A 24,669-nucleotide genomic window follows, 5' to 3' on the forward strand; every position below is an offset into this window, starting at 1 on the left:
GGTCAGTTCCTAAAAGATCTACACACGGAAATCTTTCCTATTCTCTTGAAACCATTATTATACGCTGCCTCCAAAATCTGTAGCCCTTTAATAATTTTTTTTATTTTCCTTTAGAATGTTCACTATAAACGATGTGCTCGGAGACTTCATGAATGATACAAACAGTTCTCCCAACGAAAATCTGTATATAGGGTTGCCACCCCTCCAGGTTTGACCCGGAGACTCCGGTTTTCGAGAGCGATCTCCGGGTCTCCGGGTTTTACATCAATTTCTCCGGGTTTGGTGGGAAGAAGCATAGGTTCAATTTTTTTGGAATTAACTTATTATTGCCCAACTTATTTTTCACGCGCATCACAAATTGTGTTTTCCGATCGAAGAAAAATGATGTGGTCATTCCAGTAAAATTATTTTTGTACTCAAAGCAGCTGAAATGATAAGAAACAACCAATGAAAATTTAAGATTGATCGGTTAATCGGTTCCTGAGATATCGTGATCGCCGCGGATGAACTTTTCAACAAAATACAACTCCGAGATAATCGAGTTTTACTGTCGGTGCAGCGAGTCAACGGTCGAGCGTATCAAACGCTACGCACCGCCTGCGAGTGGTCAATGGGTAGCGGTCTATGAGTAGCTGTAACTCAAGTTGTAGTATTCCGATCTTAATGAAACTTTGAGAAAATTTTCCTCAGCGTATGTAGTTTCAGAATATCTAATTTGCAAAAATTCGATTTTTTTCATCCTAACAAAAATGTGTAACCCCTTAAGGGAAAATTGATTAAAAACATAACATAAACACCGATTTAACAACTCTAACTTCTCTAAACATATTCTGCAAGAGTATATAAACAATATTAACTCGTTGATAATGCCTGTTCTGCGTTATTAATTGAGTAATAGGAGTTATTCTTAGCACCTACTATATATAGTGGGTTGGGCAATAATGGGTTAATTGACTCTTTACAAAATATTTAAATAGTCTAAATTAACTATTACTCTGGTTCAGATTTATTTTTCCCGACTAACCCTTCGTTTCAAGGAGGCGAAGAGTTGCAAATATTGCTAATTTCTTTCACAAAACAATGAAAATGAAAAACAAATAAAATTTACTACAAATTAACCTTCCGGAAGTCGCGCTAGTACACTGAGTGCACGCTGCTCTGAAAATCTAGCGAAATCGTCTTAGGGGACCAGCGGCTGCTCGTTTGGTAAGCTATATGCGCGACTTCCGGAGGGTTTAGGAAAGTAATATTTCGCTATGTGCTACAATTGAAATGTTGCATTCCACTAAGTCGGTATAAATGGTATAAAAAATTATTTTACTGCCATTTTACCAAATCATTTCACTCTTAGTGGTGCTTATCACCAGCTGCACTAAAGTCTGGCAGATTTGTTCTAATCCAACTGACTAGGTCAACATTAAACGAGTTCTTGCGGTGTTGTTGCTACTCCAGCAGCGATCCTTAACTGGGCTAGGGAGGTGAGTTTTGCCCCTTTGTTGCGAAATTAAAATTTGTTGGTGACGAATAACCGACACCACATAGTGTGATGTCGCAGCTCTGCCTCCTTTGCTCTCCTTCTCCTGTTAGTTGTGGAGGAGAGCAATGCTCGTTCGACCTCCACAGTGAGAGTAGCTGGTGCTTTTGTATTCTTGGCACTTAGTCGGGGAAGAGAAATACTACACCACATTAAACCGATAAAACCGTTCTCAAGCGTGAAAAAATTACAGTTTTACTTTAACGTGGTAATGAAAAGCGATTAAAGTGCTCTAAAATGCCTAACAATCGCTTTGATTCCAATTTCTGTCTCGTTCCACTCAAAATCCACCACCCCCCAGATAAGTGAAAATCTCCGGGTCAAAGCCTCTCCAAAGGTGGCAACCCTATCTGTATACTTCACATCCTTGCTTTTACTTGAGTATTATGGCTCCACATTTTCATAACTTTCACTACCCAGTAATCTCTAGCTAATTGAATGTCGTTAAAATGTAAAAAAAATACAATTTGCTTTATTGGTAATATCTATTTTCCAAAAAGGAAGTAATATTTGGAAATCGTAATTCATGCATTCAACAATACATGAATATAATACGATTTTCACAAGCGCAAGCCTCATAGGTGCTTTGCGAATTTAGGAATTTAGCTCCGATCAAGTACAAATGAATTTCATTGTTTTCCTATTGATCGTTTCATTCCATTTGCCATTCTTTTCAGTCTAATTCCGGTGCGAAAAGAACCGCATTTCCGAATGTATCTGACATACTCGCGCAATTGCACGCTGAAGGAAATTTGTACAAGTGCGTTCTGCTGGTTGAATGAGAACTCGAAAGTTGGTGCTGGAATCACCAAAATGATGTTGTCGAAAGTTTGTTCGTGGATTTTGACAGTGGGATATATTGTACTTTATCAAAAGAAATTATAACTACTAGCGGTCGCATGTCGCTGTTACCACTGAAAATTGATCATCTGAGCGACCGAAAATAAAAGTCGCAAGAATAGAACATGCTTCACAAAACCCGTTTCAAACATATTAGAATATAAAAATCGGAAATAAACTTCAAGCATAAAAATAGGACAGAAATCCTTCAGCCTAAGAATCGCCTAAAAAGTTCTCACCCGCAAAACTCGGCAAGGATGAAACTCCAGTATAAAAATCGCTTAAAAATTTATAAATCGCTCGTAGGAGCATCCGTATATCTTGATGTTCAGGATTAAAAGTCGGCTAACAAGATTTACTTTGTAAGAATCGGAAGTATTTCTTTCCGGTTTTTTTACTGAAGGTTTTTTTACCCGACTCTTACAAAGGAATGTCCCAGTCCGATTTTTATGCTTGAAGTTTATATCCGGTTTTTATATTCTAATATATTTGAAACGGGTTTTACGAAGCATGTTCTCTCCTTGCGACTTTTATTTTCGGTCGCTCATCTCGTTCTTACATATGCTAGGCCCATTACACAGTGGCACGACTCAGAACACAATGTGGACTAAAGTCCAAACTTTTCCGTATCGGTTCATATAGGACATTTTTATGTAATTTTGGTACGCTGAATTCGTTTTCGATATCAAAACATTTCAAAAATAAACATTTACTATTCATTAGGGTGTCTCAAAAATATTTTTTTTTTCTAAATCGTTCTAAAAATTTGTGTATATTAATTTTCGTGTGCTAAATCGTTTTTGATTATTGTAAAAAAAAAAAATCATTATACATTAGGGTGGCTCAAAAATAATTATTTTGTTGTGAAGGTTCAAAAAAAAATTTAAACACATTTTTGTGCGCTGAATTCCTATGTTGGTTATAAAATAGAAATTAACTTTATTTCTTATTAGAGTGGCTCAAAAGTAAATATTTTGTCTTCTATAATGATTTATTTCAATTGTAATTTTGGAATTTTTTTTCCGTATTGAAACGAATTGATTGACATCTCATTATGGGGCTTCAGAAATGACTATATTATTTTTAAGGATCAAATAAGATGTGATTGACTAATTTTGGAACGTTTAATTCATTATTGGGTTACTTGGTATGAAAACCAAATTTTCTTTCGTTTTCAAAATAAACATTTTGAGCGTCTTAGTGGAATACTGATTTACATTCACTAATCAACAAGATGGTTAACGATTTTGTTTTCGCAGGTGTGTTTTAAGTTACTTAGATTGCTTATTTCATATCTTAAATAAAAATAAATCCAAAATCCTTTTTTCGCGTATATGGTTAATTTAAAAATGGTCTTATTTTATTTGGATAATATCGCATACCCTTAAGCTATATGAGTGATATGCAAACTCGGATAAAATAGTCTCACCAAATGACTAGAACTCTACTGTGTTCACTCAATTTGACAGTTATTGCGTAAGTTAGCAAAAATAGTTTATGAAACATTTTATGACACATATCAGATGGTTGAAAATATTTACTGAATTTTAAACATTCTTAATTCCTTTACCACTTAAAAACCATGCTTCCCACTCGGCTCCTTACTCTTGATCACTACTAAAACCCTGGTAGATCATGCTCTAAATGCTATTTGAAAGTTGTGCATAAATTAGTGTCATTATTCTAGTTATAAAGTGAATATTCAAATTAAATGTCAGTAATAACCATGCGTCTCCATTCACAGTTTTTTCAAATTTTGACTACTTATCGCAAGTTTTCGCAAAACTAGCATAGGTTCATTTTAAATAGAAAATGAAAAGCTTTCAAATGAGCATAGTGTGATCGCGGGCATTCATGGGCGTCGTTGTTGTTTTCGCTTTAGAAGTTCGAATTTAATAAAAATTCATGACAAACAGTTATCTAAACACTAACTAAACCAACTAGTGACTTATTTTTAGCGATTTTACGATGTAATTTTAACACATGGATAATTTTGGTGAAGTAATGCAATTCATAAAATCAACCGTTTCTTTGAAAAACGAGAATAACCGTATGTAGTACCTATGGTCAAATAATGCAAAAAACACTTGAGTTATGCCCTTCAAAAAGCTGTCAAAAATTCATTTTGCATTCAAATCACCTAAAATCTCGCAAAAATGTCTCTGATGGCTCAGCTGATACGAGGAAAAATACTAATGAGAATATCGCATAACCTTCATATATGGACTTAAGTCCGGGCTCGTCCCACTGTGCATTAGTTTGATACATATTGCCCCGGGTATACACCTGTCAAAGTAATAATTCAGTTCGTGAATGCATGGAGACAGTAGCGCATTGCTCCCTCTAGTAGTTATAATCTCTTTTACTTTATCATCTTTGGTTTTACTAAATGCCGTTGCGTCCTGTTTCGGTTCACTATCTGAATGAGGTGAATTAGCAGATATTTCAAGTTTGTAGATAATTTTATTTTAGCTAAAAGATCAATTTAGCCGATAGTTCTGAATAAAAATGTCCATAACTAATAAAAATATAACGAACTTATTGTTGTACTGCTATTTTAGCCAAATAGTTATTGTCATTATCTCATATGCTTTATTCGAAAGCAAGAAGTGCGAAATAGAGTCACAATATGCTTTACTGCCATAATGGGCACATTACTTTATATGCATTCATAAGCGCAGTGCTGTAGAGCAATCCAAAAATTTATTGCTGCACGGCGATTTGTGGAAGCTAACCTTTAACAAAAACTATTTTCTTACAACCAGTGCAGTATCGATAGTGGTCGTTTCAATTCACCTGGCTCAGAATTATACTACGCCTGTTCCAGTCGTAAAAATCCACCAAGCGTACAATCTCTATTCTATAGGTAGCATGCAATCCGTATTGATGGATAAACGGTAGAGGGAGTTTAAAAGAAGCTCAATCGCAAACGGAGTTCTGGTGCCACTTCAGTATGAAGCCCTTTCTGCACTATAACAGGACCAGGCATGCACTCTGCCAGATATTGAGGTAATAATTTTATCACCTTAGGGACCGTTAATATACCACGTGGACAAAAAAAACTTCGTATTTATCCTACTCCCTTTGAATATTAAGTGTCATGTCAAAAATATTGTGTAAATATTTCGGAGTATATCTTAAATTTTTTTTGCGGAAAAATTAAAGAATGTGTTTTGGTTAACCTTTAAAATGTAATTTTTGAAAGCACTTTTACATATCAATAAATGATTAATTTTAGATAGAACAAACATATGACGATGTATGTGAGAAATATTTCATGCTTTGGTTGAATATTTCAAGTGATTTGTGTGTTTTAGGTATCCATATTTTGCCACTAACAAGCCTTATACCAAAAACAAAGTATCGTTTGGATCGGAGATGGCACAGTTTTATGATCTGCTGCTTTGCCATGGAATTACTCCACTACATATTGTTCCATACATATATATGGAACAGGAAACTAATTCGCGCTCTTTCATTCCAAAATGAAACTAAATTGATTGAAACTGTATGGTTGGTAGAAAAAATGATATCAACTATTACATTAAATAGCAGTTAATTTAAACACATTATTTCAATTTATACTATAAGCGCGGCGTGTCATTATTTTTTCAGTTGGTAGACTTTGAAACACACAGGATGATTTCGCAAAATAAATTATCAAATTAATTGCAACGATTCAGAACAGAAAACATATGGGTCATTCCACGTCAGATCTACATTCAAAATTTTAGTTCCCTCCAAATTTTTTTCTTGCATTCTATAGCTAAAAATAATTGACACGTATTTTTTTGTTTTGGCTAAATATGATATTTCTTTCAAGCTATTAATTTTTGAACTTTTGTAATTTATAAAATTGGACATTTTTCAATGACTGATAACTCGGCAACGATTCGATATATGAAAAAAAATAACTAAAATAGTTGTGATTTCAAATAAGCTTACCGAAAAAAAAAATCACAACATTTTTTCATTGCTATGTAAATTATGAAATCTGCAGTTATTTTTTTTTTTGAGAGTTCTCCTACTGGAGCTTTAGAGCTAGGTACTTGGAAGGGCTCCCCGTCAGAATCAAATACTACAATTTGCAGACGAGACAGTCGTCCACTAAAACACTGCTTTAGGTCAATTGTGATTGGCCGTGATTCTGAATGTGATATTTATTGTACGGTTCAGGTATGTGCGGGCGTAGGGACTCGCGATCGTGTGCATCATCACGAAGAGCTCGAGCATTTGTACGTTAACGTGTTCGATCGCGTGTGCGTTTGTATGTCGCGTGTACTAACGTGTATAAGACTTCGCGTGTATAAATTCTATTTTATAACCGTGTGCCTTTCGCATATTCGTGTGTGTTCTTGGATAATCGCGCGCGGACCGTGAATCTAATACTTTATTTTTGGTGTACGACTAAGATGCTAAAAGAGAGTCAGATCTTCCATATCACTAGAGCTCCCGGTGATGTCGCCATGGCGTGTTGTCTAGTGGATATGAGCTTTATTTTTTTATTGGTTCTACTGAATGTATGGTCCTAAGTTATTAAGACCGAGAGTAATAGTTTCCCGACGTGATTGATTCATGAGCGCGCAAAAACGGACGTTTGTAGGTTCGCGTTTGAGACAGCGTTTGAAACTTCGTAAGTGCTAAAACGTTCTCTTTATTACCGGGGTGTTATAAGGTTTGCGCGATCGCGAACGTAGGTGTGCGTTGTTAATCGCGAAAGGCTTAAGCGTTCGTATGTTAACGTGTTTGTCACGTGTGCTCGCGTTCATGTGACTTCGCGTGTACAAGACTGGATTTTGTAACCGTGTGGCCATTCCTATATTCGCGTGCGTTCTTGGATGGTCACGCGGACCTTCATTCTGATAGTTAGTTTTCGGTGTACAATTCACATTCTGGCATGGAGTAAGTTGATCCAATTGAAGGAATAGACCTAGTCTGCTGATATCAAGAATAGAAACATCCGGAAGTGACCGATTCATGATCGTGCGACCGCGGGAGTTTTTAGGTTCAAACTTGAGACCGCGTTTGAAAATTTCTAGGAGCTGAGACATTCACTTTATTACCGGGATGTTATCATGTATACGAGATCTCGGGTGTAGGTGCCGTGGATGGTTGCGAAGGGCTCAAGCATTTGTATATTAACGTGTTTGTCACTAGTATGTGACTTCGAGTGTATAATTTCGATTTTATTATGATGTAGCGTATATTCTTGTTTGATCGCGCGCGAACCGTGAGTCTGATGCATAATTTTTAGTGTATGGTACAGATAGTAGAAGAGAGTCCGTTTCCCATATCAAATCCAGGCCATGTCACCATGAAACGTGTTGTTTAGTGAATATGATCGTCACTTTTTTGATTGGTTCAACTGAAGACATTACTCCAGACTGCTAGGAACGAGGTAAGACTTCCGGACGTGACCGTTTCATGATCGCGCGAGTGGGGGGTTAATGTTTGAGATCGCGTTTGGAAGTTTAAAGATGCTACGTTTACTTAACTACCGGAATTTTTTCATGTAGACGAAATCGCGGGCGTGAGTATGTGTAGATTATTGCAATTGCATAGTCGCGTTTCTGGCCAGGTTTGTGTTATCGCGAAGGCCCCGAGCGTTTGTACCTATATGAGTATAGATAGCGTATAGTGGAGATATACTAATAAAAGGAATCATGACATGCCGAATAAAGAAAAAAAGATGTAAAGAGCTTGATTAGAAGTGTATAAATTGACTATTTTGGTATACATCAATAATAGAAAAGCAAACTAAGCAAGTCAATGCCATGAGCGCCATCCTTTACAAATACTTTAGCTTTGATTGGACCGTCACCACCTCTCTCCTCTGCCAGCACACAAGGTATGCCAATATTTGAGGAACAATTGTTGTGGAAATCCAATAGATGTATATGGGTTCGAAACCACAGTTTTTTTCCAAAAGTTCGTCTGCACTGCCCGAAGTCAATGTACGCTTTTTTGTCACTGAGCTCAATATGAGCAGCCCAGTTCAGTTTGTAAAAAGAACAATTGAAATTTTGTACGGATTAACTGATAATTTAACTTGTCGACGCCACTGTTCGACAGCTTTTAATGCTTGTTGCGTTAAGTCAAAGATGGTTACGACGCAAAATCCAGCAATTAGAATTTGATAATCGTCAGCAAACCAGTAGGTTGGAAATCCAAACTGATTAAGTTTCCTCAAAATACCATCGGCAACCAGGTTCCACAGCAATGGTGATAGAATGCCGCCCTAAGTGCAGCCACAAATACTCAACTTCCTTATCTCTGCCTGCCTCAGGGACGAGCAAAGAATGTGGCTACTAAGCAATGCGTTTATCCAACCCGAACATAAATGAAGATACTCCATGACCGCGCGTCGATTCCAGAATAGAATGGAAGGACATATTGGCAAAAGCACTCTCAACATCTAGGAATACACCCAAGCTAGATAGCTTGAGCGAGAAGCCCTTTTCATTTTTGTAAACAACATCACGAAGCAGAGTGATCGTGGATTTCAAATACTGATATGCATGTTACATTTTGTGCAATAGATTTTCAACTAAGCAAACGTTCCTGATGTGACGATCGATTATCCGAACTCTGAGATGAACTGATTGGCCTAAAACTCTTGGCTCCTTCATAGTTTGGACACCCACCTCTGGGAATAAATCGAATAATTATTTCTCGTCATGCTTTCAGGATATGTCCAGTAGCAAGACTGGTAAGCATAATCTTCTTTCAAGACAAGTTTGAGAATATCAAATCTTTTTTGCAGAAGCACGGGAAAGATTCCATCTTTGCCAGGCGATTTGTATGGAGCAAAGATGTCAACTGCTCACTTGACCGATTCAGTGGTAACCAATGAGCATGCTAACGGCTACGAGTCCAAACCGAAACACCAGAATGTGATCTGTGTACATTGTTCAGTTACGGATCGATACAACCTGAATAGTGTGCGTCGAAGATACAATTAAGAACATTTTTTCGGCCAACACATAAACACCAACTCTGGTTTTGAGGAGTTCATTTGATTTTTTTTTTCAATTTTGACAGAATCTTCTTTAAACTGCTAGCCTCGTTCAGACTAGAGACAGAATTGCATAGGTTTTGTCAGTCAGCCCGCTCAGCACACCTAAGACATTTCATATATCAACTACGAGTTGACCTGGAAGCATAGATGGTACCTTTGTACATTTTGCGCGACCTGTCAAGCCACCCATACATACGCTCTGCTGAAAATGTCTCATGTCTCAAACTGGTTAGCATCCAAGTCTCTATGTTTGGTCTCGTGACATGTCGTGCGTCATCGGTCTTGAGACTAATAATGAGGATAATTTACCTGTCGTTCGCAAGGCGACACCAGTCACAAAGTTAACGAACCTGTACAAATATGAACATTTCGCCTTGGTTTGCTAGTTTGACCCAAGGTGTTTAGAGTTCTAAGGTGATTCGTCTTTGACAGTAGCTAGATTAGGAGTGAGGTAAGTGTGCAGCAGGCTACGGGGAAGAAAATGACAGCGAACAACTTTGTTTACATATTGAAATCCAAGCAAGCATAAATGGAGATGTATACAAGTATATTATCATAAGCAGTAAACAATGTTGTTAGCTATCATTTCTAAAACCAACATAGCAGTTCGGCGCTTTTGAGGATCGCATCACTTGAGAATAAAAGCTCCTTGGTTTGACCTATATCTTATGCTTGTTCGTTTAAGCACCGTGCATAAGGTCATTCACTCCAGAACTATTCCCCGCTGCTCTTTCTGTCATTCCACAATAAACTGCTTCAACACACATAGTTTAAATACTTTTAGAAACGATAGCGTTTTTATATGTTTGCTCCATTGCAACTACGTTACTCAATATGCAAATTATCGATTACTGTTATTTTTCAAAACAGTCAAACTAGTACGATAATAAAAATCTGGTTTGAATTAGAGTCAAATCCCAAAATAAGAGTAAATTTTAGATCAAATGTACAGATTGTGTAATATAGACCTAAGTAAAGCTTGGCGTAAAGTAGTCCCAATTTTAGATAAAACGGACATATTATTACCAAACAATAAAAAATACGTACAAAAAGTACAAACACAAATAATTGAATTGCATTGCCAGGTTTATTTTCACGTAATCTCTATCCTCTTATTTAATAATTCGACTAGCATATCACACTTTCCCAGGAGAATTTAAGTTACAATGTTTTTTGTGTATATTTTATGTTTCAGTTTCATCGCCAACTACGATTACTTGCAAGCATTTTCTTAAACCTATATCCAGTTTTTATATTTGTGTTGAACTAATACAATGTTTTGCTTTTGTCAAAATATAACGTTAAATTTGAACTAGAAGCTCAAGTATCATTCTTTAATTTTGGAGTAAAGTATCCCCCGTGGCGTAAAGTAACGACGGTGGTGATTTTCAACTCCTAGTAACTCACAAAAACAAGTAACATTGATCAGCGAAGCGTTGTAAATTTTTCCATTTTAACGCATTTACTTCCCAATATGTGTCTGTGTCTAAAAAGTCCAAAACAATCGATCTTCAATTCCTTGTAATTCGCAATAACAAACAAAAAAAAATCTGTGAAAAGCTGATTTTGTTCGATTTTGACGCATGTACTTCCCAATGTGTGTCTAAATAGTATTGATTTTCAACTTCTCGTAACTCGCAATAACAAACAAAAATTTTCTGTGAAAAGTTGTTTTTTTTTCATTTTGACGCATTTGCTTCCCAGTGTGCATTTAAAATGTCTAAAACTATTGATTTTCAAGTCCTAGTAACTCGCAATAACAAACAAAATTTATCTGTGAAGAGCTGTATTTTTTTCTCGATTTTGGCGCATTTACTTCCGAATGTGCGTTTAAATGTTTAAAATTATTGATTTTCAACGCCCTGTAACTCGCAAAAATAAACAATATTTATCTGCAAAAAGTTGATTTTTTTCCCATTTTTACACATTTACTTCCCAATGTGCGTGTAAAAAGTCAAACTAGTGATTTTCAACTCCTCGTAACTTGCAAAAACAAACAACATTTATCTGCGAAAAATGGAAAAAAAATCCAGTTTGACGCTTTTACTTCCCAGTGTGTGTTTAAAATGTCTAAAACTATTGATTTTCATTTCCTAGTAACTCGCAATAACAAACAATATTTATCTGTGAAAAGTTGCAAGAAATAGAATTATCTCATTTACTATCTTTCCAATTGTCCGCCACGGTATTCATTATTTTACCCATTTTCAATACCGGTTCTTTGTCGACATGCCACATAACAAGCAAACCTGTTTTTCTATTTTTGCGACCGTTCGCAAACGGACATACATGTCACAGTTCAGTAAATGTACAGCGGCTTTATGAACCAGTTTTGTTTTGAAACATGTATAAATTTTATGACATGTCACGGGGAAATTGAATCGTGTCATACTACACGCACTTGTGTCACATGTCGCAAAATGCACAACTTGTACATGTCACGAGCATTAGCAAACATGCGACCAGTCAACCAGATGACCGATCATAACCATGACATTTTCCAGCTATGCCTGGAAGTGCATCATGCTGACGCCGGTTCCAAGCAAGAATGCAAGTATGAGGCATTTCACGTGGGTTAGTCAAGCCTGTCTTGTTGCAAGCAAAGATGGCAGTGTTAACCCTTTCATGCCCAACTTTTTTCTAGTGCATGTAGGGTTTCAAAACTATTTTTCCTTGATAACGGTGGGGTCTAGAAATACGAAAAGCCTATTTTCGTAAAGATAGGTGCTTCCATGGCAGTGCTAGAAGTTGGTCAATTTTTACCTTCTAATGCTCAATACAACTCTCCTAGAATAATTACAATAGTCCAATTATGTGGAAAACGTAGCCAACGACAGTCTAAATTCATAAGTTTTATCAGTTTTCAATAATATTGCACCATAACGAAGAAATATGAAAAAATCATTTTCCGTCATCAACGTAGACTGTTCCTGGCAGCACTGCTCCATCGGAATCCAATCAGACTAATTGCAATAACTTCAGTTCTAGAGCTGATCCTTGTAACTGTTAGTACTCACATGAAAGGCAATAATCACATTAATGAGCCTTACTTGTTTTTGTGAGTAAATCTCGTCCCAATCAAAAGTTATAGCTGTTTAAAAACGTTGTTGTCCACAAACAACATGGGCATGAATGGGTTAATATTCCAATATAGAAGCTTCCTTTATGGAAGCACGGTTCTTGAAGCAATGCTATGGATGCTTTACTTTCCAGCATAAGTCGAGATAGATTCATAGTTATTGTACGTTTATCCTGGAGATTGAGTTGTGCTATTCTAACCATTGTTGATTAGAAAACTGTACATTTCAGTTCCAACATAAATTGCACAACAACTAGAGGGCACCAAGCAAATTCGGATGTAAACGCATGTAGCGGGTTATATTAGGTTTAAATGGGACACGATCATAATTAGATTCACATTAGAGATGGTCAGGTTCGGGTTTTTGGACCCGAAACCCGGACCCGACCCGAAGCCGACGGGTTTCGTGTCGTGTTCGGGTTCTGTAAATTTAAGCTTCTCGGAACCGGGTCGGGTTCCGGGTTTTCAAATTTGAAATTCTCGGGTTCGGGTCGGGTCCGGGTTTTTGAAATTTTGAACTTTCGGGCTCAGGTCGGGTTTTTCAAATTACAAATTATGGGGGTCGGGTCGGGTTCGGGTTTTGAACAAAACAACCCAACCATTTCATGACACTGTTTGCGTCTATACACAAAACGCAGTCTTTTTTGTAGTAGTGAATTATACTTCTTGATACGAATGAATGACACATATACCAAATGTTAGCACCCCTGAATCGCTAGAATTCGTCGTACTTTCTGGTGCTCAAATATTGTATTTTTTCATTCTTGCATAAAATTCCGTCTCTTCAGATTCGCAAGCTGCCTGAATTATTTAATTTTTTCAACGAACATTCATGAGAAAGCATTCAACAATACGTGTTTCACATCTAAAATCTCTTAGCGATTTATCTTTCACGATAATTAGTAATGAACCAAGTCAACAGGAATTTATCGGAAAATATCGGTTTAACTTTCTATAATCGAATATAAATTTCGACAGGTACTTTAAAACCGATACTGAGGCCGCGGCGACTTTTTCTCTACGTAAACGGTTTTGTGAGGTACATTCGTACCCCAGAACTAAAATCGCTTTAATATGTTAAATTTTTACTAAATTTATAAGTAAATTGGATAGTTTTATTCTACTATTATTGATAATGTAACATGTTTAAAAATATTCGTGTTTTGACTATTTAATTATGTAATATTTCATTTTATATAGAACAAGTCTTTAAAATACTTCAAATTCCTTTTTTTCTTCATATTGCTATAACTCCGGTAGTTTCAAATCGATTTTGACCATTTATACGTCGTTGTAAAGCTTATTAAATTTCCTTTTGAACATTTTTTTTTTCAAAATCCGGTCAAAAAGTATATTTATTCCGATGCTTTTTTAAAAACCAAACGTTAATACAAACGTCAAAAATACAGCAATATGCAGTAACGGAGATGAAACAGGAAGGCGTCGAAGGAACAGGTAGAGCTGGTGCATTGTACGTGTATATAAAATAAGTATGTTCCAGAGCCTGGGCTGCAGAAGATAACGAATCGAATGATGCGTCTTGCATATTATATACAAATTATATTCACGAATGTGTTTTGACTCTTTCATCCGCAAAAGCAAAAATTACGATACCGATCCAAACGTATCTTCTAGTTACTTTGCTATAGTGCTTTGTTATATCAAATAACAGATACTATTATTCGGCAGAGTTGGAACTACGGTGAAGACCCGATTTTGTCATCATCCGATTTTATCAGCCCCCGATTTTAGATACCCCCGATTTTATCAGCTTTTTGACCCGATTTTATCAGATTCATATGAAAATTGATAGTTGGTAGTTTGATGGGCACTAGCAGACGAACCAAATTGAATTCGAGCAAATCTTTTCTTGTGCATATTTTTCTTATCTTAGAGATCCGAAATACGCTTTTTTTAAATTTTGCACTGTCAGACCCCCTTAAGGGAAGCTTAAGCTAAATAATCAAGAAAAGTTATGAGGCTATATCTAGGGACTAAAGAAGAATTATTAAGAGCTTCGGTTTCTTAAAAAGAAAGAAAAATATTTGTCCCGACTTTATCAATGTCCCGATTTTATCAGCCTAAAATTCACCACGGGGTTGATAAAAATGGATCCTTACTGTAATACAATTTTACACGAGTTTCTCGCTTACTATGTATCGATATTTTGCTTTTAAAACAGATATAATAAACTTTAAGCGAGCACTGTTAAGTTGGTCAAATGAAATAAATAGGTTGTACCTGCTTTAACGGAAGTTTAATAATCAAATTGGTTTATTATAAAGATTGCTAGCAATTAAAATAAACTATAACGGAAAAATAAGGATTTGAACTCACAAATTTGGTGGTACTTTGGTGTCATTATGGCGGCAAATTTAAAAAGGGCACATTATTTTTCAAAAAGCAGATAGTTTAAGCCAAATTTATTTTCTAGAAACTGTTTTTGTTCCATCAGACCTAAACCTAGTTTCATTTCCGCCAGGTTTCGTTGTTCATGACACTCATATGGTGATGGTATAATAGCACCACTATCAAATGAGTGGTACATATATGAAACAAGCACTTTCAGTCAGATTGTTCCCGGGCTGAGATGTTGCATGATCCGGATTCCTCCATGAAAATACATGAATTTCCACGAACTTAAGGAATTGATTGCAAAAATTTTGTATGTTCTGTTAAAGCCATTAACGGATTTTTAAAAGTTTGGAGTCGTTCCGGTAGCTCCATTGGAGATGTTGAAGCATCTTTATTGGCGCGCTTACCGTATAATCTTATGCATAAAATAACTTAGATACCCAATCATAGATCGTACTAACGCTAATGATGTGACAACAAGAACACGTCAGAAAATCTTGATTGATACCCTTCGATACAGGTTTGATCGTTCCAACCAGTAACGTGGGTGACGTCATGTAAACTGTCGAATACGAATTGCAAATTGCCATAGCTTAATTTAATACATGTAACAAATTATATAAAACTGCCTTGAAGGAATACTACCCATGATCGCTTAGTTGTCCCATTTTCTATGGGATTTCCTATCATTATGGGACAGATATGCGATCATGGGCAGAATAGTTTCTGATAAAAAATTAGAAATTTTGGTTATGTACGGCGGGCAAGGTTGTTGGAAACTGTGACCATTAAGCTTTCTGTTTCCCCATGAGTTAGCCGCCGATTTAACTTAATTTCCGGTTAAGATATCGACGATTTATAAGTTTCTCAGAACATTACAAATTCGACGTTCAATAATAGTAAATATAAATGTGGATTCTACTCGGCAGTGATTTGTTTTGCCATATGCAGATATAACTCAGTGTGTATGGTGCTACTTCAGATTCGAGTGATTCTACTATTCTTAGATGAGCCTAGGGTCCAGCTCGGGTGCTTGGAATTAAAAATCTTCGAGATCTTTGGTTGATTCTCCGTATTTGCAAGTTGGATTCGGATCAGGCTTCTCAAATTTTAAATTTTCGGGTTCGGGTCGGGTTCGGGTATTCAAATTTCAAAATTCTCGGGTCGGGCCGGGCTCGGGTTTTACAAAATTTTCATTCTTGGGTTCGGGTCCGGCTCGGGTTTTTAAGTTATAAAATGTTCGGACTCGGGTAGGGTCGGGTTTTTTAAATTTTATAATTTCGGGCTCGGGTCGGGTTCGGGTTTTTAAATTTTCATGCTCTCGGGTTCGGATCGGGTACGAGTTCGAAAAAATTGAAACCCGACCATCTCTAATTCACACGATTTGCGAAGAAAATAACGGTACATGGCGTCAAATATTTGCTTAAACAGCAAGGGCAAAACCCAAAATGCTGCGTGCGCGCCTCGCATATTACAGACCCTCCGGTTATTAAGTACTCGACACGGAATTACACCTTAACTTATGCTGATTTCGTTTTTAGATCAGAGTTGTTCTAGGTTCCCTCGGAACTGTCACTTTTGCATGGACATTGTAAACATTAGAGCGAACCTAGGGCGACTCGATTCTAGAACCGAAAACAGTGACTCTTGTTTTCAGCCGCCTGCTACGATATGGGAGCAGGAACCCAGTGGCTCAATTCATCGACGGATACCACACGGCGCGGTGCGTCACTGCATTTGAAACACACAGGATGATTTCGCAAAATAAGTGATCAAGTTCATTGCAACGATTCAGAACAGAAAACATCTGCTCATCACGGTCTCTCAAAGGTTACCCCACAAATATCAATAGTTGTTGAGATGTTTACAACTAATACATACATTACACAGCTACCTATTTTTCTACAATATCCAACCTGGTTCACACAACCAATCAAATTATTCGGCTCTAACGATGATCGACGAAAATTTTTCACTAAACCACTTTTCACTTTCAATTTCCCGGCACCGTGATGATGCTTTTGCGTTCACTCTCATTCGCCATTTAGCTGCTACACGCGGGCGATCAATGCTATGGAATATCACTTTTTTCCTAAAATTCCTTCTCAACCACTACTTACATTCGAATGCACATTTACTACGAGTATTCGTATAATATTCAGCTTACATTATTGTGGGGTTTTGGAGACAATGATTCTGCAGCTGTGTGTTGCCTGTTGTTATGGTGGGGTAATAAGGAACTCGTCCTAATCGTCGGAAAGCACAGCTCGCACCCGGTAGTATCCGTTGGATTTTTACTTGAAAAAGCACTTATTTTCAACAAGTTTCACTTCTCGTTTCCACTGATCGTTGCGTTAAAAGCAGGGACCGATATGGCCAATTATGTTTTGTTGATTCTTCAAACAACCAATCAGCTCACAAAAAATCAACCGAAAAAGAAAACAACAAGGAATCGTTTCAGGTTTCCATTTGGACTTCATTGACCATTTCAGCCGAGGATCTTATGTATTTTCTAACGAAAACACCCCACTTTTCACCGCTACCAGCAAATTCCGTCGCCACCACCTGCTGCCGATACAATTTTTTTCCACGCACTTTTCTTAGGAGCACCAATATTCTCTCGTAGCACGCTGTTTGAAAGTGAGCGAGCAGCTCGTTTGGTTCGCCGGAATGAACCAAAAAACGAAAACACACCACACCACCTAAGCGAGACTCAGTGCCAGAGCAGGATTCGTGAAAAACAGGCGAAAATATATTTATAGAAAAATACTTTTTCTTCTCATTGAGCTGCTATTGCTGTTGCTATTAGCGATGATGTAGCAGTAGAAAATGACGAGGATGATGCTGTGGCCGCTGTTGCTTGGGTTGGTTCTCTTCAGCACACAAACACGGCTGGGTACAAATGTGCCCCCCGGGGACTCGGGGGCTATATCTGAGAAAAAAAAATCTTCACCATGAGAATAAACTAACCACTCGCGTCGCGGCTCCTTCGTACAACCACGGGGACGAGATTGACTGGTATTAACTAGGACCGAAAAAGGTGTCCCTCTGCTATCAAGCGAACAAAAGAAACTCTTGTTGAAAACGATGTGTCCTTCGTATTTCACACCCGATTCACATTACATGTTTTCCATTAACTGTGCCAGGATAGCACACATACACACTGTCCAGCCGGGAGACATCCTTTTATGCAACCGAACCAAAATTATAGGTGGCTATCGGCTAGAAAATCTTCCACTTTTCCACCTGCTTTCGCAATACTTCAAAATAATCTCTTCACTTCACTCAACAACTACATGCAGCGGCGATATCCTCTCATCGGGGGTGGGGTCCGTATCTTTTTTTTCTTGTCCACCGGATACACTGCCTGTTCCTTCTTCCGTTTTTGGGTTATTGGTACTGCCGTTTCAAATGGTCAATCTTCTTTTCGCTTTTTCCTTCTCGAGTGAGACCGTCCCGACGGCGACGGCGAGACGTGCGGTAGTTGGTAAGTGCACAGACGTACTATCACGGGGCGAAGCGATTTTCCACGATTTTCGCGTCCAACGCGTACCAGTACTCACGATCTACTGAATGTGCAGTCGGTGCCCGTAGTGGCGATGAGAAAGATCATGCTTACGCGGTATATGGACCACAGCTCACAGGCGACACACAAGTCATCTTAGGGATGGTACTAACACAGAGACACAGCGGAAAATATTTCGGAGAACCGGACCGGGGCACTCAACTGACAGCTGACTGAGAAAAATGCTTACGGGTTACAACATTGAGCGGAGCGTGAGAGTGCGTGCATGGGAAATCTGCCGGAAAATCAAGCCGACCATTGTAATAATGCTGAACCGTATGTATTGAGTGCTTATGAGTGGGGTTCTTTGGTTGAGATACCCGGGGAGGTGCTGCTCATTCAACGGTAGAAAACTTAAGCTATTTGTTGATGCATGCAAATAGGATGCACGAGACGTCTTATGGATGGTTTGGCGTTCTAGGAAGACTGATGCGTGAAATAATGCGCTTCCTCGTTGCATTCGGGAAGCATAGAAAACCAATTTAATCCACATCTGTCACTGCATTGGTAGTGCTATGAAAAAGTGTTTCCAATAAACTACTTAAGAAATTAGTTTTTGTGCTACCATGGACGTAGCCCCCCATAGGGCCCGAAGGACCCAAGCTCCCACCGAAATCAAATAAAAAAATAGATGCCGAATAAAAAAAAAGAAACAGCCTGAGGTTAGGAGCCCCTTAAGACCAATGTGAAGTTGTTTTTAAAAAATCAGAACGTGACTTCACAGTTTAAAACGTAAGTTTGTATGAACATGTTTCTCCACAAAAGTTTAGTAAAAATATTCTGCTAATTTTTGATTTTGTTCTACTTGTCTTATTATTCAGATTATTTTTGGATTTGAATGTTTCGTGTTCTACTCGTCAGTAACGGGTGTACCCCATTAGGCATAAATACGTTAGGCAATATTGCAAAAAAAATTTTTTTTGAATTTTAAAGGGCCCCCCTCTCATATTGTGACAAATGTCAAAGTAAGCTCACATGCCAAATGTCACATCATTTGGACAATTTTAGACCCCCGCCCACTTCGCTTGAATTTTTTTGAAATTGGTGCTATGGGAAAATATGGAGGAAAAATACATTAAATGCTATAACTTTTGAAGTAGCAATCAGAAAATTACAATTTATACCTCTTTTGAAAGGAAATAATCTTAGTATTTGAATGGGAATATTTTTGGTTTTACCAAAATACGGGAAAGTGAGGTACTGGGTCATTTTGGCCCCAAAATCCCATATTTTTAATGATTTTTCTGCTCCGTGATGCAAATCATACATATTTTGTAGTATTTCTAATGTGAAAAAATCTCAGAAATCGAACGAAACCCTTTTGACCTTAGTCCGAATACGAGAAGTTGGGGTTATAGGACTTTTTGTCATTCATATTAAATTTTATCATTTTCGCATGCATATATCTCTATTACTCTTCAATCAATTTTCATAAAATGTAACTTGTAGAACGTGTAAAATTCTGAGGAATAAAACAAAAATAAAAACGTTAGAGGTAAAATTCAGAAACATCAAACTTTTTGATATTTACTCTACAAATCTAATTTTTTTTCATTATTTGTCATAATACCTCAACTTCCCCTATTTTTCCAGGAATGAAACTTTTCTCATGTGATCCCTAAGTATATTTTACACTAAAAGTAGTAAATTAAATAAGAATTTTGTTGTTAAATGAAGTTAATATGTGCGATTTTATGATAAAAATGTGAAATCGACACTATATGTCAGATAATTTGATGTTCCTGAATTTTACCGGTAACGAATTTATATTTATTATAATCCTAAGGATTTTCCACGTTTAACAAGGTATAGTTTATGAAAATTGAGTGAAGAAAAATAGAGATATATTAACGAGAAAATGATGAAGTTTAATATGAATGACAAAAGGCCATTTAACCCCAACTTCTCGTATTCGGACAAAGGTCAAAAAGGCTCCAATCGATTTTTGAATTTTTTTTCACATTAGAAAAACTACAAAATATGTATGATTTGCATCAGGGAGCAAAAAAATCATTAAAAATAGGGGATTTTGGGGTTAAAATGACCCAGTACCCTACTTTCCCGTATTTTCCTAGAAGCAAAAATATCCATTCAAATACTAAGAGTATTTCCTTTCAAAAGAGGTATAAATTGTAATTTTCTGATTGCTACTTCAAAAGTTATAGCATTTATTGTATTTTTCCTCCATATTTTCCCATAGTACCAATTTAAAAAAAAATCAAGCGAAGTGGGCGGGGGTCTAAAATTGTCCAAATGATGTGAAATTTGGCATCTGAGCTTACTTTGACATTTGTCACAATATGAGAGGAAGGGCCTTCGAGAATACAAAAAAATTTTTTGCAATGCCCTATTAGGCATATGGTCGTTTGGCATACGTACGTTAGGCATAATAGACATTAGGCATAAAGACGTTAGGCATAATGGACGTTAGGCATAATGGACGATTGGCATAATGGACGATAGTCATAAATTATCATGTTGAAGTATCACTTAAAGGTTTTTTGCGATTATGGCCTCGGATGGTAAGAGTATGAATGTTTGAATTTTTTTGATGTTGAAGAATTATACTGGAAATTGATCAACCTCGGTCAACATTTTATTCTGCTGTATATACTTGAAGAAATCTTTGCTCAAATAAAAGCATACTCAGATTGCGTAAATTTCTCGGCGCACAACCAAAAAATTGCACATGACTAAAGTAGTTTCATCACTTTTGTTTAAAATCAATCCCAGATTATTAACCCTTTCATGTTCATCTTTTTTATAGTGCATATAAGGCTCCAACATTATTTTTCTTTGAAAAGGATGGGGTCAAGAAACACGAAAAACCTTTTTTCATAAGGATAGGTGCTTTCCTCGCATTGCTGGAAGCCGCTGAAATTTTGCCTTCTGCTCAATACCATTCTGCTAGAATAATTACAATAGTCAAAGTGCGTGGAAAACGTAATCGAAGACAGTCTAAATTGATAGGTTTTATCAGTTTTTAATAATATAGCAAAATCACGAAGATATATTAAAATTTCGTTTTTCGTCGTCAACTTAAACTGTCCCTGGTAGCACTGATTCAGTGGAATCCAATCAGATTAATTGCAATATGCAATGTCTATAAACAACATGAGCATGAAGGGGTTAAGGTATGAATAACGTACATTAACTTAAATTAGCTCTTACATACATGAATGGTGCAAAAGCCAAACAAAAAAAATATATGCCTTGAAGAACAGCTCATGAAAGAAAGAATGATGAATTTTATTATTCATTAAATTAATATACGAATATTACAACTTCTATATTGACTATTTCCGATATTATTCAGATCAATCAGTGTATTCCTGAAGCCATCAAAGAACACAAAATAGGTTTCTTCGTTACGGACCGTTTTCGGATAATCACAAAACCGCTACGTACGTGAGTCAGTGGCAATGCGCAAAAATAGCTGAATATGACTATTGCACCAATATACGAAGGTGTGTTTGACGATAACACGGTAACTAGCATAATTCCTTGAAAAAGGCAGGCGCAATACATGCCGCCGAAATGTCGGATGAAAAGTAAATATTTCGTTTGTTAAATACTTCAAAGACTGGAAGCCGAACATAACCCCACCAACAGTCGTCAATTTTTCTCACAATTTCAATATTTTGATACAATTGTATTAATACCCCTTTTTTGTTTCGACTAATATGTAATCACAGTTTCTTTTTAACGACCTTCAATGAGCTATAGATTACTAAGTTGGGACAGTTATGAAAATTTAGAGCCACAGTCTCTACGCATCGCTCGATCGAGATAGAAGTGTTTTGTTTTCGGTCTGTTGGAAAAAGAACAGTGCAGTAATCCGCGTTCAAGGTTATTTTGCCATTCTCTGCCTCTTCGAGGTTTGGACTTTTATTTTCTTTTGTGCGTGTGTTAACCGTTAGGCCACATTCCTCAACCTTTTGTTCGTAAAGCGAGGATTGAACAATAACCAGCTATTTAAGCTGGACTGGTGCGTCGTGGGAAACGAGTATACAGATAAGTGAAATCTACCTTTTTGATACATTTACGGCTTTTTCCCGTCTGCGCGGGTGCTGACCCCGTGCGTTGACGGTGTCGATGGCTTCCTCCCCGGATGGCCAAATGGAGATCGAATCGACTCCTAAGGCTCTCCCCCGACCCAAACAATATCCAGAGCCCTTTCGGCCCAAAACAAAATCGCTGAATCTATTACAGATTTCAAAAGACCTGACGGAACGGTTCTCGGCTGTGATCGAAATAAAAAAGGTCCGCTCAGACAGGCTGAGGGTCGTGCTGACTAACTCAAACCCGGCAAACGATATTGCTTGCTGCGAGCACTTTACGAAGGACTATCACGTGTATATTCCAGCTGTGAAAGTACAGTCTGAAGGCGTTGTCACCGATGACAGTTTGACATGCGAGGATCTGCTGCAGTACGGGGTTGGCCGTTTCAGAGACCGCTTACTTCAGCCAGTGAAAATACTCGAGTGCAAGCGTTTGCACTCAGTAGTAGTCGCGGGGGATGGTTCAAAAACGTACCCCCAATCAAACTCTTATCGGTTGACCTTCGCTGGTACCGCTTTGCCAAATTACGTCCTCTTGCACAAGGTTCGTCTGCCTGTGCGTCTGTTTGTGCCGCGGGTCATGAATTGCACAAAGTGTAAACAATTGGGTCACACAGCCACCCATTGTAGCAATAAGGCCCGCTGTGGAAAATGCGGGGAGAATCATCTAGATGATTCGTGCAGTAAGAATGCTGAGAAGTGTCCTTGCTGTGCAGAGAATCTGCATGATATCTCGGCATGTCCCGCGTACAAACTACGCGGAGATAAACTAAAACGTTCCCTTGCTGGACGATCCGAACGTTCTTTCGCAGAAATGCTAAAGAAAGCTACACCACCAACCTCAACAAACATCTATGCTCACTTGCCTCCTATCGAGGGCGAGGCTGATGACCCACAAGAGGGAACATCTACTAGGGCGCCTAGAAGTTATAGGAAGAGGAGGAACATTTCCTCTCCTAAAGTTCGTTGTAAAGGCCAGAAGGTATCCCTTGACGGGACTCAGAAAGTCACATCTATTGGAAGTGTTGCAACCAAACCGAAGCAATTAGCTCCTGGTCTCGGAGGAATAAACTCAGAGAAGGAGTTCCCAGCACTTCCCGGAACATCAAAAATCCCAAGTGTTCCTCTGTTTCAGTTCGAGAATAATCGCGGCACTGGAATTATCAAACTCTCGGACATTGTGGACTGGATAATAAAAACATTCAATATAACTGATCCTATTAAAAGTCTTAGGGTGATGTGCCTATTATGGCAGTAGAGCCTATTGTGACCCTATTTCGTACCCCTTGGTTTCGAACCAAGCATATGAGATAATGACAATATCGATTTGGCTAAAACAGGTGTGCAAAAAAAGCTCAAGTTATATTCTTTATTTGTTGTGCACATACGTATTCAGAACTATCCACTAAATCCAACTTTTATTTAAAACAAAATCACCTTATTGAAATATCTGCTAATCCGCCTCACTCGCGTAGTAAACCGAAACAGGACGCAACGGCGCTTATCAAAATAAACGCTTTCGAGCCAGCATTTACCGCCTCATATCTCGTTATTCCGGCACAAATATATTAAATATTGCACTGATACATACCTTTATTTTAGCTGGAGAACCTTTTTACGATTATTTCACTTTAAAAGCACTCGTCAAACACTAGAATAGGCCTAGTGTTATAATAGGATAAAACTAAATACGGGGGTTCCTATTATTGGCATGTTTTGCTGATACACTACCACAATCAAAACCAACTTTTTGCATCCATCATACAGAAAAGAATCACCAGTGCGGCCAAACCAAAACATGAACTTGAAAACATAATGTTATGCAATTTCAGGTATAAGTAATCAATTATTTCAAGTTATTCAACTAATTGTTGATCGCAGATATTTTATTTTCATCTGCACATACAATTTGGATCGGGAGGAAGTAATGTGTGATGTGAACTTTATATTCCAGTTGTTAACTTTCGCATGATTATTTCCTGCATGCGCAGTTCTGGGCGCTCTTCTACTAACAGCTGATGAGTTTCTTTCGTGTGCGTAATGTTTACGTTTGTTTTGATCGGCTGAAAAAAGCAGAATAATTCGTTTTACAAATCACGCGTTGGCGTCCATGATCTGGATACCTAGTTAGAATCGACGCAAATGAAATATGAGGCATTGCGTTTCAACTAGATTGTTTTTCGATGAGGTGGAAATCGGCACACCCATGAGGCGATA

The 24,669-nt window shown here is 37.6% G+C and overlaps 1 protein-coding gene across 1 annotated transcript in view; it reads right to left on the bottom strand.

Annotated features, from left to right (window-relative positions):
* Positions 1–18,384, bottom strand: part of LOC131681709 (receptor-type tyrosine-protein phosphatase mu) — a 366,805-nt gene extending 348,421 nt beyond the window's left edge. The window contains exon 1 of the mRNA XM_058962680.1: positions 16,708–18,384. The gene's annotated coding sequence lies outside the window, so the exon portion shown is untranslated. The remainder of the gene's footprint in view (positions 1–16,707) is intronic.
* Positions 18,385–24,669: the final 6,285 nt, after the last annotated feature.

The sequence above is a fragment of the Topomyia yanbarensis genome, chromosome 2, assembly GCF_030247195.1.
Source record: "Topomyia yanbarensis strain Yona2022 chromosome 2, ASM3024719v1, whole genome shotgun sequence".
NCBI lineage: Eukaryota > Metazoa > Arthropoda > Insecta > Diptera > Culicidae > Topomyia > Topomyia yanbarensis.